The sequence below is a fragment of the Mastigoproctus giganteus genome, chromosome 7, assembly GCF_048544385.1.
Source record: "Mastigoproctus giganteus isolate SK-2022 chromosome 7, ASM4854438v1, whole genome shotgun sequence".
Taxonomy (NCBI): domain Eukaryota; kingdom Metazoa; phylum Arthropoda; class Arachnida; order Uropygi; family Thelyphonidae; genus Mastigoproctus; species Mastigoproctus giganteus.
In genome coordinates this window covers 137345119-137360380 of record NC_143581.1, presented here as the reverse complement: position 1 = coordinate 137360380, position 15262 = coordinate 137345119, and the positions used below count along the sequence as shown (strand labels likewise).

The following is a 15262-nucleotide window of genomic DNA, read 5'->3' as shown; positions in this document are numbered from 1 at the left end:
TTACCAACATTCCACAGTTGTGAAGGCGCAAGCAGAGGATTTTCTGTCACAGACGGTCCGGACTTTGCCGGAATTAGGTCCACTTGTCTTGGGTATCATCTGAATATCAGGTCCATCAGCCTTTTAGACTCCCAGGTAGCAAGCACAGCTTGTCTGACATATCTGTGAGAATGTCTGCGACAGCCTGAAGAACCTATTGAGTTGCTATTTTTGTTTTAAATGCAAGATTATTATATAAATGGCACTCAAGGTAACCCTTGTCATTTCTTGTCATCCCACTCAACTGTCCATTTGTCCATAGTAGCAACTTGCCCTTAATGCCATACTGCTCCGATTTGTACAGAAATCTTCCGTGTTCATCAGTTTCAAAAGCTTTCCTAAATCCAAGTATATGGATATCAAAATTATTTTTTGCATCCAGTTCCTTTGTGACCATATCATAGTATCCAGTCAAATTGGTCAGAAAAGACTTCCTCTTAACAAACTAATGCTGTGTCTGAACTATAATTGCAGTCTTGTGTAAATGATTCTGCAATGCTTCTTTTACCAGAGATGCCATTATTTTCCCACAACAGAAGTTAAACTAACAGATCTGTAATTACTTATGTCACCTTTTATTATTATTAACCATATGGTGCAAGAAAGCCTGAGGCTTTTGCTGCACCAGCCAAAAACAAATGTTCGTGTGTGCGTGTGTGTGTGTGTGTGTGTGCATGTGAGAGAGAGAGAATAGTAGAAGTAGAAGGGAATTGCCAAGAAAGAGAAGAATGACGATATCCAGCTCAGAACCCTGGGTGTGCCAAGCCCATACACTCACCAGATGTGAGCCCCTGGGATTATTAGATCTCCCTTTGTGAATTGGGGATACATTTACACATTTCCAGTCCGTGGGGACCTATCTGAATCCAAGGATGCTCACATAATTATGGCTAAGGGTTTGCTAAATTACTTTACTGCCTCCTTTCATATATAACTGGATAGATCCCATCCATCTTGGGTGATTTTCTTTTGTTTAACTTCAACAATTTCTCCTCCATTTTCCTCTCAGTTATTACAAAATCATTTAGCTCCTTAGTTTGATAAACTCAAGGGTGCACACATCTAGTGAGTATGGGCTTGGCACGTCCAGGGTTCTGAGCTGGATGTCATCATTCTTCTCTTTCTTGGTGATTCTCTTTGACTTCTCTCTTTCTCTCAGGGTAACTGAGAATTATTATATTATATTATTTATTTATTTATTTTTTTGGTTGGGGCAGCTAAAGCTTTCGGCTTTCTTGCACCATATGGTTAATTAATTATAATAATAATAACTTCTAGCCTTCCCTTCCCTACAGAATTGCTCATGTGTGATTGTAAATCCGAATATTCATTCAGGTTTTCATCTACCTGAGTAGCATCATAAAGAGTCAAACCATCGATATATCTCATTTGTTTGTTTGTTATTTGGTTTTTGGGAGCATTAGCAACTAAGGCCATATTGCTCCAGGGATATGTGGTGGTCATTCCCTGACCTTTCCACATCCTCCGTATTTGGTGTCACGGCCTCAAACCCCAATCTAATCAAGAAGCGTGTGCTACACACTGCTGCTCCTGCCCATCTGGCTACAGAGGTGCCATATATCTCGTGGACCAATCAGATTTATTCCCTACCTTCTAAAGTTTACATAAGAAAAGAAGTCTTTGCTAATTACAGACTAGCATAGTCTGTAATTATATGTACCATAACCTTCTGTATCACCTAATTATTTATATACATGCATTTTCTTTGGTGCCGCAAGTCTCATTAGTTCTGACATCCATTTAGGCCTAAACCTTGAACAGTATTTCTTAGTTGGTATAAAAAGCCTAGTAGCTTCCAAGATTAATTCCTTGAATGCTTCCCATGTAGAATTTTCTGTTGGTAATGTCATTAGTTGGTCCCACTGTACAAAATTTAAAAACTGTCTGACCCACTGTAGTCAACAACCCACAATTTGCAATCAATATCTGATAAGTTAAAATCACTCATTACACTATACTCATTACTACAATAAATCATATGAAATTCTGATTTATTGATCCACTGTATTTTTCTGTACAGTTGTTTGTTGTACTCATCAGAGTCATTAGAACTATAACACACTCTTCCTCTCATTTTTGCTTTCCTAGTGCTTGTTACACCACACTGACTCAATATTGCACTGGCCACCCGTGTCAATTGTATGCACTGCCTTAGATATTATGTGTTTCTTAACTTTCATAAATTTATGACAGTTAAGAAAGAAAAGAAAAACACGTGTCCAAGACATGCATTTTTCTTTTCTTTATGTCCTACAGAAATTCATTGGTTTTTCCAGTTCTCTGAAGCGCCTCCGTAGCCAGGTGGGCAGGAGCGGCAGTGCGTAACACACGCTTCTTGATTAGACCGGGGTTCGAGCCCATGACCACCAAATATGGAGGAGGCGGAAAGGTCAGGGAATGACCACCACATATCCCCGGAGCAATATGGCCTTAGTTGCTAATGCTCCTAAAAAACCAAATAACAACAACAACAACCAGTTCTCTGCAGGACACTCTCATTGGTCACTCTTGCTGTCCATGGTATCTTTAGCATTCTTCTGTACAGCCACATTTTAAATTCTTCTAGTTTTTTTGAATTGTTAGTTTTCAGTGTTCATGGCTCATCACCATACAACAAAACTGACCAAACATAACATCTCATCCTCTGGATTCTAAGATGAAGATCCAGGTTTCCATTGCACAGTGCTGGTCTCATTTTAAGAAAATACTGCTGGCTATTTCAATACTTGCTTTTATTTCCATATCCGGTTCGTTTTTTTGTCATTGATCCAACAGCATAGATATTTCATTTTTCAACTCTCTATATCACACTTCAATTTAACATGATTGGCATTGCCCCATTAAGTACCATAAGCTTAGTCTTGTTGATATTAATCCTAAGGCCCATTCTTTCATGACCCTGAGTGCCAAGCGATTTTTTCCAAGCGATATATAGAGTGATTTTCCCAGTGATTTTGTTCTGTTTAATTTCTAGTGCCTTTATTATTATCAGTTCATTGTGCGTGGTTCTGGATTTAACAGATTTTGAGTGAGAACCCAGAAAAGGAAACCACCTTTATTTTCTTTGTATATTTATTAGCTTTCTCACTAACCAACTAACTTCTCTAGACACTTGGTCACTAGGTAGCACCACTCCTGCCTCCACGTGGCAGGGCCAGTAACCTAAGGGAAAAGTTATCCTGCAAGGGGAAAAGGAGCAACCATGGATATAAATGAGTATCCACCTCTAGAGTCTTCAAACTCAAGGCCAGACACATCAACCGATAATGACTTTTCAAGTCATTATCGGTTGATGTTGGTAATACACTCCCTATCCACCTAGCCTGTGGGCAAGTTATCACCATTTCTAATTCAAAGATATTTGGAATCCATCTCTGGATTACCAAAAATGGTGAAACAACTGCAATCGACAGACCTCCTGATCGAAACAGCTTCCTCTAAGCATTCTGAGTGGCTGCTAAGAACAAAGGTGTTTGGCGGGCTGCCAGTATCTGTCACTTCCCACAACACCTTAAATTCATCTAAAAGTGTTATCACAGAGTGGGACCTGCTTATAGTTTCTGAGGAAGAATTAGTTCAAAAACTTAGCGGTCAAAAAGTGATCAGTGGCAAACGAATAATGACAAAAAAAGATGGAAATCTCATTCCATACTAGATCCATCATCTTTACATTTAGCACTCCAGAATTGCCACCCACGGTAAAAGCTGGCTATTTAAACTGCCAAATTCACCCTTACATCCTAAACCTGATTCATTGCTTTAAAGGCCAGAAAAAAATGGCCACTATCAGCAGGCATGCTGAGGGGATACCATCTGTCCAATTTGTGGATTAAAAGACCATAAACAAACAGATTGTTCAGCCTCAACTCCCATTTGCACCAACTGCAAAGGAAACCACCCTGTTGCCTTTTCGAAATCATGCAAAATGTGGAAAACTGGAAAAAAAATCCAAAAAAATAAAATTAAACATAAAGTCACATATCCTGAGGCACACATACAGGTTATGTTGACCATACCTGGTTGAACCTATGCATCTCTCACCCAGAGCTATTCGTCAACTGCAGTTCAAAGTAATGTATCAATTCCGTCCAGCACTTCTCTTGATAACTGTATTAAAGCAACCCTATCAACATCCAGAAAAGCCAGTGAAACCACCAACACTCCAATCACTATTCCAACTGATATTCCAGTGGTCTCAAATGACAGAAAAATTGAAAACTGGTATAAACATTTTAAGTAAACCGAAGTGTCCACCAACAGAATGGAAGTGGATGAAAACCAAGATTATGAGGAATGGAACTTCATGCCAACGACACTATGGATACTGGATGTCCCATATTCCCAAAAAAAGACCAGGAAAAAATGCTTCGTACAAAAAAAAAAAAAAAAAAAAACAATCTGATGAATTATCCTCAACTAAACCGAAATAATGCAAAACATCATACAATGGAACTGCAGAGGATTAAGCAGCCATTCAGATTTGACAGATTTACTCACCCAATTCTATCCCATAGGCATGTCTACAGGAAACATTCCTATCAATGCAGGTCTCACCAAAATTTTCAAATTATATCGTATACAGACAAGATAGGAAATCAGAATCTCCTGCACGTGGAGGAGTAGCTATTCTTATAAATTCTAATATTCCATCAAGGCCCATCCAGTTACAAACCTCCCTAGAAGCTGTGGCACCTCCTATTGAAGTTGGTAATTTAGTTACCTTTATTACACAACTCCCAACACCAATTTGACTTTTTGGTGATTTTAATGGCCACCATTCATTGTGGGGATCCACTACAATGGATGCAAGAGGCAAATTTATTGAAGAGTTTTTGAATAACATTGATCTAAATTTATTAAATATTGGATCCACCTACCTACAGGATGAAATTGACTTCGGTAATTGACTTGTCAATTTGTTCACCGTCCATCTTTCCAACAATGAAATGGTCAGTGTTAGTCAGTCCCTTTAATAGCAATCATTTTTTGATTATATGTTCATTACAAACAGGGGTAACTGTAAATCCTGATCAGTGATCCACTTGGAAGTTTAGAAAGGTGAACTGGGATGACTATTCTGCCCAAATACATCTAGACAGATTTTATGTTCAAAATCAACCAATTAATGATGAACTGCATACATAGATCAAATTCTGACAGCATTTGATGTATATATTCCAAAATTCAAGACATATCGCATTCACCAGAATCACTGATGGAATACAGATTGCCTTCATACCAAACAGGAGAAAAACCGTGCTTGGAATAATTTCCGAAAGTATCTTACCACAACTAACTTAATTGCTTATAAGAGACTAAGGCAAGACAAATTAGATGCAAAACGAAATGTGATTCGTGGATTGCCTTTGCCTCAACCATCACGAAAGACCTTACCATCATGGAGTCTCTAGGTCCAGTTTGGGAAGACTGGGTTGACTTTTTATTTGTAGGTTGGGTTTATTTGTAGGTTGGGTTTGACTTGATGTGGCCATTGGGAGTTTGTTATGTGGCAACCCTTGTGGATTATGGGTAAGAGGATATATTATGGAGGGAAATTTGATTTTGAGGTTGAAAGCAGGGGGGGGGGGAAAGGACTAGTTTTTGAGCGTATAGCCATGTTTATATCAAATTTCCCTGATGCTTATTACAACCTATTTCATACAGATATTTTGAAGAAGTTCTCAGAAAAAAAAAGATCCCAACCCTCTTAATAAGGAAAAAAAAAAAATCTAGGAAGTCCTAGTCATGAATTAAAATTTAATTTTAAAAGTTTAATTTTGGAAACTATATTCTTTAATTTTAACATTAAAAACATTTAAAAAATTTTAATTTAATTTTAATAAGCAATTAATCAGCAAATAATAATACTTATCATTATCATCATTGTAATAATCATAACAATTTTATATGGTCATTGTAATTTAATTTAATTTTAATAGTAGTAGTAGAACACACTCAATTATTAAATACTTCATATGTTGATCTAATAATCCCTAACACATAAAAAAGTTAGAAACAGGTGCTTGTGTGCAAATGATGAGTAAAGTAAACAAATTTAATAAATTTGATGTATTGGTTAGATCATCCAATGCACACGTGGTGAGTACAACATATACAGAAAGAAATGGGGAGGGTTGGAAGTATATTCATGGTTAGGCACTAGAAAATCTCTAAGATATTGTCCCGGTTGACATGGGTGGCCTGAAATGATGCATTGTTCAGTCAGTTTTGTGTGACATAATTACTGAGAAAACAGAAATGAGAATAGGAGTGTGTTATAGGTATTGCTTAACTGTGATGAAACTATTTGTCTATAGAGTGGGCCCAGGAAATCAGAAAGTCTTATAATGAACAAATTTAACCCCAGGGGCTCACATCTGGTGAGTATGGGCTTGGCACACCCAGGGTCCTGAGCTGGATATCATCGTTCTTCTCTTTCTTGGTGATTACTTTCTACTTTTCTCTCTCTCTCACTGTAACTTGGGGAATTTTTTTTTTTTTCTTTTTTTTTTGGCTAGCATAAGTCTCAGGCTTCCTTGCATCATATGGCTAATAATAATAATTTCAATTTTCTATATATGGACTGGAACTTGTGGGTTGGTCACTCACACAGCAGCAGCAGCAGCAGAAATTTTCTGCATTTATTGAATGACTGCTTTCAGCACCAACATTTTAGAGAGACAGCAAGGGAGGGATACACTCACATTCTGATTATCAGCAGCAACTCCTCATGGAATAAGAATATCCAGATAAATTGAACCACTGGGTGACAGTGTTCATAATATATATTGATGTAGGATCCTTAAAGATATAACTACTCTCATGGATAAAGGGAGGGGATTTTGCTTTTTTATGAGAGTGGTTGTAGAAAAATTTATAAATTCTCCTCTATGGGACTAACTGACGATGTAACCATCTGCAAATTGTAAATCATTGCTCTAAAAAGCTTAGTTTTGAAGAAACAGCTTTTTAGAGTTATTAAGAGACCCTTCAAGCTTTTAAACCTCAGTGGATATAAGATGAACCGATGCCACTATCGACAGAGAAGATAAATACATGGGATGATTATTAATTAGATGGGGACACAGTATCCTACAGTAAATTCAATCTGGTCTGAAATCAAGTTGTTAAGGGGATTAGCATAAGTTGAAGCATATGATGCAAGAAAGCAAACTTATACAGCATCAGCCAAAAAATAAAAAAAATAAAAAACCTTCCCATTTCACCCATCCGGTCACTCCAAATTAGGCAAGCTAAGGCAGATTACAAGAAGTCTGTGGCTAAGAATGCAGAGAAAAGTAGCAAAGGGTTCTTTGCTTGTGTTAAATAACTCTAGAAGAAAAGAGATGAAAACATTGGCCTGCTAGATATAAGTGAATTCCTTAAGTACTTATGATCTCATTCAGGTTGCTAAAAAGCTGAATAAATAAAGAACAAGATTTTAGTGTTGGAAATACCCAGAAATACACTATGTTAAAACTAGAAGCTAATTGATCTGATAACTAAGAAGATATATTAGAAGAGAAGTTGTTGAAGCTGAGTAAATAAGACAACTGGGAGCTGATGGCATCTATTCAATTATATTATTATATTATAAGAAGCAGAAAAAGAGGTAAAGAAGTGTTTTGCTATAATTGTGATAGATTCTTTGGATTTTGGGGAGGTTTCTGCGAAGTGGGAACATCTCCTGTTCACAAGGGGGGGGGGGGATCAAAAAGTGAAGCGAGTAGTTACAGATGTGTAAGTTTGAATTTTCTAGGGCATTTATTGACTGCTGGGGCATTTTACTCACTCTGGTGGCCTAGTGTCCTTTTTTGAGGGGCATTTGCCAGGTTTTGTCTGGCAAAACCTTGTGATTTGCCAAATGCCCCACAAAACCTCTGTGAAAAACAGCTACCTTACAGATAGAAGTGTCTCAGTATGAACAAGGTTCCAAGAATTGACACGCCATGTGAATAAAGGCTGCCTGCAGGGTTCGATCCTTGGCCCTTTCTTCTGGAACATTGTTCTGGACGAATTTCTGGCCTTGGATCTGCACCTCATGGAAAGCCTGGCCTTATTATTATTAGCCATGTGGTGCAAGAAAGACGGAGGCTTATGCTGCACCAGCCAAAAAAAAATTTCTGAATTACCAAGAGGGAGAGAAATAAAAGGGAATCACCAAGAAAGAGATTATTTGTTTGTTTTTTGGTTTTTAGGAACATTGGCAACTAAGGCCATATTGCTCCAGAGATATGCGGTGGTCATTCCCTGATCTTTCCGCATCCTCCATATTTGGTGGTCACGGGCTCGAACCCCGGTCTAATCAAGAAGCGTGTGCTACACACTGCTGCTCCTGCCCACCTGGCTCTGGAGGTACCCAAGAAAGAGATGAATGATGATATCCTGCTCAGGACCCTGGGCGTGCCAAGCCCATACTCACCTGATGTGAGCCCTTTGCAGATGACATGATTGTAAATAGTAACACGCGAATGGCTGTAGAGCAAAGATCAAAGGCCACCCTCTTGCAGCTGCAGGAGTGGTCACAAATGCACATGCTCATAATATCGCCTGAAAAAACCAAACAGATACTTCTTAAAGGGTGCCTCCTTAGCCAGGTGGGCAGGTGCAGCAGTGCGTAGCACACGCTTCTTGATTAGACTGGGGTTCAAGCCTGTGCCCACCAAATATGGAGGATGCAGAAAGGTCAGAGAATGACCATCACATATCCCTGGAGAAGGTGAAATAGGTAGCAGTGAGGGGATCGTTCAGATCACCTTACGGTGCTGGAGGTCAGCACAGTCTACGAACCAGGTCAAAGCATTCCCCCCCCCCCCCCACTTTTTTTTTTTTTTTCCCTTCTTAAGTTCAGGTTGCCATTTGGCATTCTCGTATATTCCTGTACCTAGAATACAAGCTCAGAGTCAGCAGTCAATCCAGTAATGTCAGGTCCATCAAATTTATTTTGTCTTCAGAATCCTGTCCAGGTGGGCAAGTCATGGCCTTGTTTAGTGTCCTTAACAGAATCATCAGGATTTGTTAGGTGGATTGACATCGCAAACTTTTTGTAGATTACAGTGGTGGCTGTATGAGTTTATATCCCACGAAGTATGAGATATCAGCTAGTTTTGTTGTTATCCTGGTATTTTAATTTCTTTTTCAGGTTTACTGGGCTTGCACGTCATAGTCATGTGTTGGTATTTTTCTGTGATCAGCACCCAAAGTATTGTTACCCTCTAACAATGAGGGATCTTCTCCTAGTGAAGATGGCGCCTCCGTAGTCAGGTGGGAAGGAGCAGCAGCAGTGCGTAGCACACGCTTCTTGATTAGACCAGGGTTCGAGCCCGTCACCACCAAATACGGAGGATGCGGAAAGGTCAGGGAATGACCACTGCATATCCCGGAGCAATATGGCCTTAGTTGCTAATGCTCCTAAAAACCAAATAATAACTAATGACAACCTAGTGAAGAGGTTCTGCGCAAAGTCAGAGAAGGCCTGGTATTCCTCTGCATCATCCAAAAGATGACACTCTTGATCTCTCGAAAGGAGGGTAATTTTGGTAATGAGTTGCGAACACAAGTCATCATACAGTGGGAAATCATGCATAATGTGCTGCTAGCTTTCTAGGCCGCCACAGGATTTGATTGCTCCATGTCCTATTAAGAGGTAAGAGGCATGTAATCCAGGCGAAAACCATGTGGGGGGGGTTGGAGTAAGCTTTACAGATGTCTGGGATGAATATTCTTGTAAGTTCACCTTTGGTTGAATTGTTCCAGTGCTTCTGCCACACCTGCAGCAGATGGGAATCAAATCTTTTCTTCTCTATTTTTAGGGTGTTAGATGGATCTAGCGTGAAGCCGAGACATTCCTTAGTTGCACCCTTAGAAAGGTGATACAGCAGCCCCTATCACACCACCTCCAAGTCCAGTGGGAGCAACCCCTCCAGGATCTGAAGGGCATGGGTGCTCACTGTGCTACATGCTCGAGAAATGGAGAGTAATACAGGTCGTTGGATGGTGTCTAGAAGTCTTAAATAGACAGCTGTTGCCTTTGCATACCAGACACCAGCCACATATGTGATGGCCAGTATGAAGATTGCTTTATAGTAAAACGAAAGGTTCACTTGTTTAGACCCCGGTCCTGACAGGAAACCATGGCAACTAGAGCAGTGTAGTTCCTAATCTTGGTTCTAATATATTTTAAATATGGCTGGAAGGATAGATTCTTGTCAAACATCATGCCAAGATACTTTAATTGTTCAGAGAGTTTGACAGTTTTGTTACCAGTCTTTGATCTGGGATGGTCTGGCAATATTCAATGTTCCCTTAAAGAGAATGGAGTTGCTTTTTGTTGGTGAAACACTAAGAAGGTGCTTTTTAGCCTAATCTTGAAGTTGCTATTGCATGTTGTTTTCCAAGGTCTCAAACTGCCCCCTGGAGTTTGCAGCCATCGTCAGGATAAGGTCATCTACAAGAACTTGTGACTGGCCCTCCCCCCAGGTCAAAGGCCAGAAAGCCATCCAGTACAAGGTTCCATAACAGCGGTCCAAGGACAGAGCCCGGGGGCAGCCGTGATGAACTCGTAATGAGAGTAAGTTGCCAAAACAGGGCATTCACTATGATCTTTCTATTAGATAGATAGCTGTTCATGATGCTATATAGGTTGTTTGGTAGGTGAGCTTGTCCAAGTTGGCCGAGGATGCTCGGCCAACTTGTCGGCCAAGCATCCAACTTTGTCGGGGTGTCGAACACCCCAACAAAGTCGGTTGAGATAATCAAAAAGTATTTGTTATCCGTTTGCTGGGCTCTGTTGATGGGGTTCATGAGGGCATCTGTGGTGGCGCATCCCGATTGGAATCCATATTGGTTTGCCGAGACCAAATTTGCAGCTGTGTAATGGTTCAGTATTCTGGCGTGCAGGAATCGCTCCATCAGTTTGCTACAGACAGAGAGGAGAGTGATGGGTCTCTATGAGTTTGGAAGTTCAGGAGACTTGGTCGGGTTTTTTATTATAACTTTGACATTTGCAATTTCCATTCGTCAGGGTAGATTCTTGTGTGCAGATGGAGGTTAAATAGTTGTAACAACAGATCCGGAGTAAACTCCACAACCTTCTTGATGATCTCTGACTCGAGAAGGTGAGGTCCTGGGCACTTCTTGCCCAGTATTGGCACAAGCCACTTGTAGTTCCTCTACTGTAAAATGTGTCTCATTCAGTTGGTTTTGGTAATCTTGATTTTCTTTTCAGATGTGCAGTTGCTCAGCAGTGCTTGGGTTCACATGGGATGGAAAGCGGTATTCAGGATGTTAGATTCAGATTCCTCCCAGGATGTTGTCAGTGTTCCCTGCGAGGTTCTCGTTGTTGTTGTTACTTTTCCCCTGGGGAGTTTTTTGTAGTGGCTTTGTACACCATCCCCCAGGGGTCAGCGTTCCCAGTGACTGGCACCAAATTTTCCCAGGATTCCTGTTTAATTTTCCTTAATTTGTCTATATAAGAGTTCCTGGCTTCCCTATATCTTTGTCTGAGTGCTTCAACCTCAGCCACCGGCCAAGTTGGTCTTGTTCTTTGGAATGCCTGTCATTTAGGTTGGACATCCTTCCTCATTCTTTGTAACTCCATATTCCAACAAGGCACAGCCTCTGGTGACAGCTTCTTCCTTGTTGTAGTATTGCAAACTTGAGTGATAAGCTGGTGGCAGTGGTCGGACTGCTGAGACTTGTTCTTGCAATTTTTACAGTCATGCCCAGTGGCCGCACAGTGACCACAGACAGGTTCTTTCTGACTGCAATCCCTGGCAGCATGACCAAATTTATGACAATTAAAGCACCTTTGTACAGGGAAGTGCTCCCTGAGTCTATGCCGTCCAGCCAGCATAGATTCTTTGTTATCCTTGTTCAGCCAAATCCGGGGTGAAATGTCTACAATTATATTTAATTGTTCTAGTAGAACCCCATTTTCTGTTTTTTTTGTAGACTGTTAAATCTTATTTCCTTTGTGTGAGGTTTTAGTTTGGCGGCTACTTTGTCTTTCACAGCTTCACTTGATTTCATTATGGAATCATCCTTGGGCTTTGAGAATTATTACGTTGGTCTCTGTTTTTTTTGTAGCTGGTTTACTTATCACTTGTTTTGGCTTAGTTGGCTCATTTTTGCTACTGGTCTTGGCTGCTTGAGCATGAGTCAGTGTGTTCATTACTCTGTAATTATTCTTTTCTTCAGTTATTATGTGCAACTTCGATTTTAATACCTGGTTCTCAGTATTTAATTCTGTTAATCTCGCCTAAAATCGCCCACCAATTTACTATCTGCTGCAGCCTTATTACTGAGTTTATTCTGTTTTTGCATATATTCCTCTAAAAAAGAATCTCACTTCTTTGACTTGTTTCTCTGGGTTATTGATATTTGTTAAATACTTCTTCTCCTCCTCTGTTTTGGTTATCCTAGTCCAGTACTGTCTTCATTTTTCCTTTTCTTAGCTTTTTTTTTTTGTGCTGGGGGGGGGGGCATCATCTGAGTCTTTTTCGTCATTTTCTTCATTAATATTGGGGTTCATTCCCCCAGAATTCTTACTTCTTCTCATGGTGGTCTTTTTCATTTTCATGGTCAGTATTTCCCAAAAAATGGGAAATACTAACCAAGTATTTTTTCCTTAAAATTCTCTTCTTTGGTAGTCATTTTGTCATTAGTTTCTTGTTTACTGGGTCCTTGGGATTGATTTGACATCTTATTGATCATATATGGTTTGTAGGTCTATTAAAACCCAAGTTATGGCAATTTTCAGTTTTGTGCAGAATATCGCTATTTTCTGCTGTTTTAGGTTTGGTAACAAAGAAAAGTCTCTCAAAATTAAATATTAGATTAACTTTTACATTATATATAGTATCCCTTTTACATTATATATAGTATAGTGGTTTTACAACTATTTTTTATCGATAAGTACTCAGTATTTCCCGATTTCTGAGCACTTGAAAAATTGAGATAGCACCAATCCAACCACCAGAGCGACTGTCATATCAATCGTATTAGGTCAAAGAACACTCAGAATTCGTAAATTAATACAAATGCACTTACTTGAGATACCATATTTATATTCATCAGTACACTTCTTTATCCAACAAAAATCCATCTTGAAAAGCATTTGGAAGTCCAAAATCCGACACCATACAGACATATCCGTTCTACTCCACGACCACAGCGCCACGAAGCATTTGGGGACAGTGACATGCTCTTTGAAATTATGGCTGCTCCACCCAACAAACACCCTATTTTGATATTTTAGTATTTGCCAGGCTTGAGGGTTTAGCTCTAAACCCAGTTAGATAATTGTAGAGATTTAGATTTTTAGTTTGGTACTTGGGTTTGATCAGTTGTTTAATTTCAGGGATGTCTGGAGCATCCTGCAAGTTTCAATGGTAGATCATCCTCCACAATGTTTTGATCCGAAGATAGGTCCTTGTCATCGTCATAGAACATGATGGAGGGTCTCTTTTCCTGGGAGCCTCAGCTGTGAGTCCCAAAGAAGTAATGGCCAGGTTGGCATTTGCAAGACTAGGTGTGGTTCTCTGATTACTGTCTTTTTCTTTTGAACAGGTTTTGTAGGTTCTGTAGATTCCTCTGTATAGAAATGGGTGGGGAGGGCTGTGTCATTTCTTTTCTCCCTTCATGAAGGCCTTGACGGCTTTCATTTTTTCACTTTCCATGGGTAGATCTAAAAGGATGTGTTCCATTTTACTCCAGACTTGGTTAATGTCTCCTCTCGTTGCAGATGTAATCCGTTTACTGGACTTCATCATAATGGCCTCCACGGCATGGAGTAGTGTGAAGACGTGTTCTGCCACAGTTTCACCTGCAGGTTGTGTTGTCTCAGTATTGGGTGGACCTTGATTTAATGAGGCCCATAGTATTTGGCAATTCTACATCCATTTTCCCAGCTTCTTTTGTAGCCCATTTCTTGAATGCAGGGGTTTGTCCAGACACCAATTGTGGTCCTCAAGCGTGTCCTTTGGTTTGGCTCATTTCTAACTCTAGCAAAGACTACTGTAGGCTGCCTTTCAACTTGGTCAACTTTGTTGTCTGACATGGTTGAGGAGGCACAATTTTATGAAAAGGTAAAAGCCGGATAAACAAGGTATCCGAAAAAGCATTTGGCTCTTTGTACAGTTCACAAGAGCTGGCAGCACTGAGAAGGAATAGGAGCCACACGTCAATACCTCATAGTTTGCAACCGAGAAAATCTCCAATGAACCTTTGGGCTTTTTTGTTGGGGGTGGCATAAAGTGAAAATCAGTTTTGGCAAATGGTACTGGAGAACCAGAACAACATTCAAAAAGGAGTTATCAGAGTCCAATAGTGAATTACAATAGTGAATTCTGTTTCACTGTTGAAAGCAGGAGAAATGAGATAGTAGTTTTCCATATTAAGTCTATGCAGGAAAAAATTTGCAAGGCAAAATTTTTTCCTGCATAGTTATTTTCTTGCAAAAATTTTGCAAGAAAATAAACAGTTGTAACCACACCCCCACTATGTATATCAGATTTCTGGGAGCATTGGCAAGAAGAGTGAGTCTGTCAGCAGCATGGTCTGATGATGGATATCAGAAAGATGCCTGAAACATCACCTTAATATATAGTAGTTTAGGCAAATAGCTTAATAAACTATAGTATTAATTTCATGTGGTATATGAGTGGTATTAAATATAGTTACACACTCCCCAGCATTTCATAGCAGCATTTTGACCTGTGACTATTAACAAAAATCTTTGGAAAAGAACACACACAATTTTTGAGGAACCATAGATAAATAGAACAAAACCCACCACTTGATTCCTCAAATATCCAGGTATGACAGAACTTTAAATTTAATACAACATATATATTCATTTATTCAGGCGATCAAACATGGAGCAAAATTACTATTGACTGACTAAGAAAACGGCCTAAATGGTGACCAGCTGTACTGTGATATGATATGAATTATTCTACTGTGTGCATGTTTATGAAACAAAAAAAAAAAAAAAAAAACAAATGAGCTATGTATTTATATATTTTATCACTTTTGGTTTGTAGCCAGTGGCAGATTCAGGGAAAAATGACATGGGGCACATGCCCCCCCATGTCATTTTTTGGAAAATATACACCAATTGTTTAAATTCCTTTAAGTTACAAAAAAAATTTTTTTTTTTTCATTGTAACATAGGATTTTATCTATTTTTACATTGTAGCTG

The 15262-nt window shown here is 39.4% G+C and overlaps 1 protein-coding gene across 1 annotated transcript in view; it reads left to right on the top strand.

Annotated features, from left to right (window-relative positions):
* Positions 1-15262, top strand: part of Pdk1 (Phosphoinositide-dependent kinase 1) — a 595617-nt gene that overhangs the window by 465721 nt on the left and 114634 nt on the right. The window lies entirely within an intron of this gene.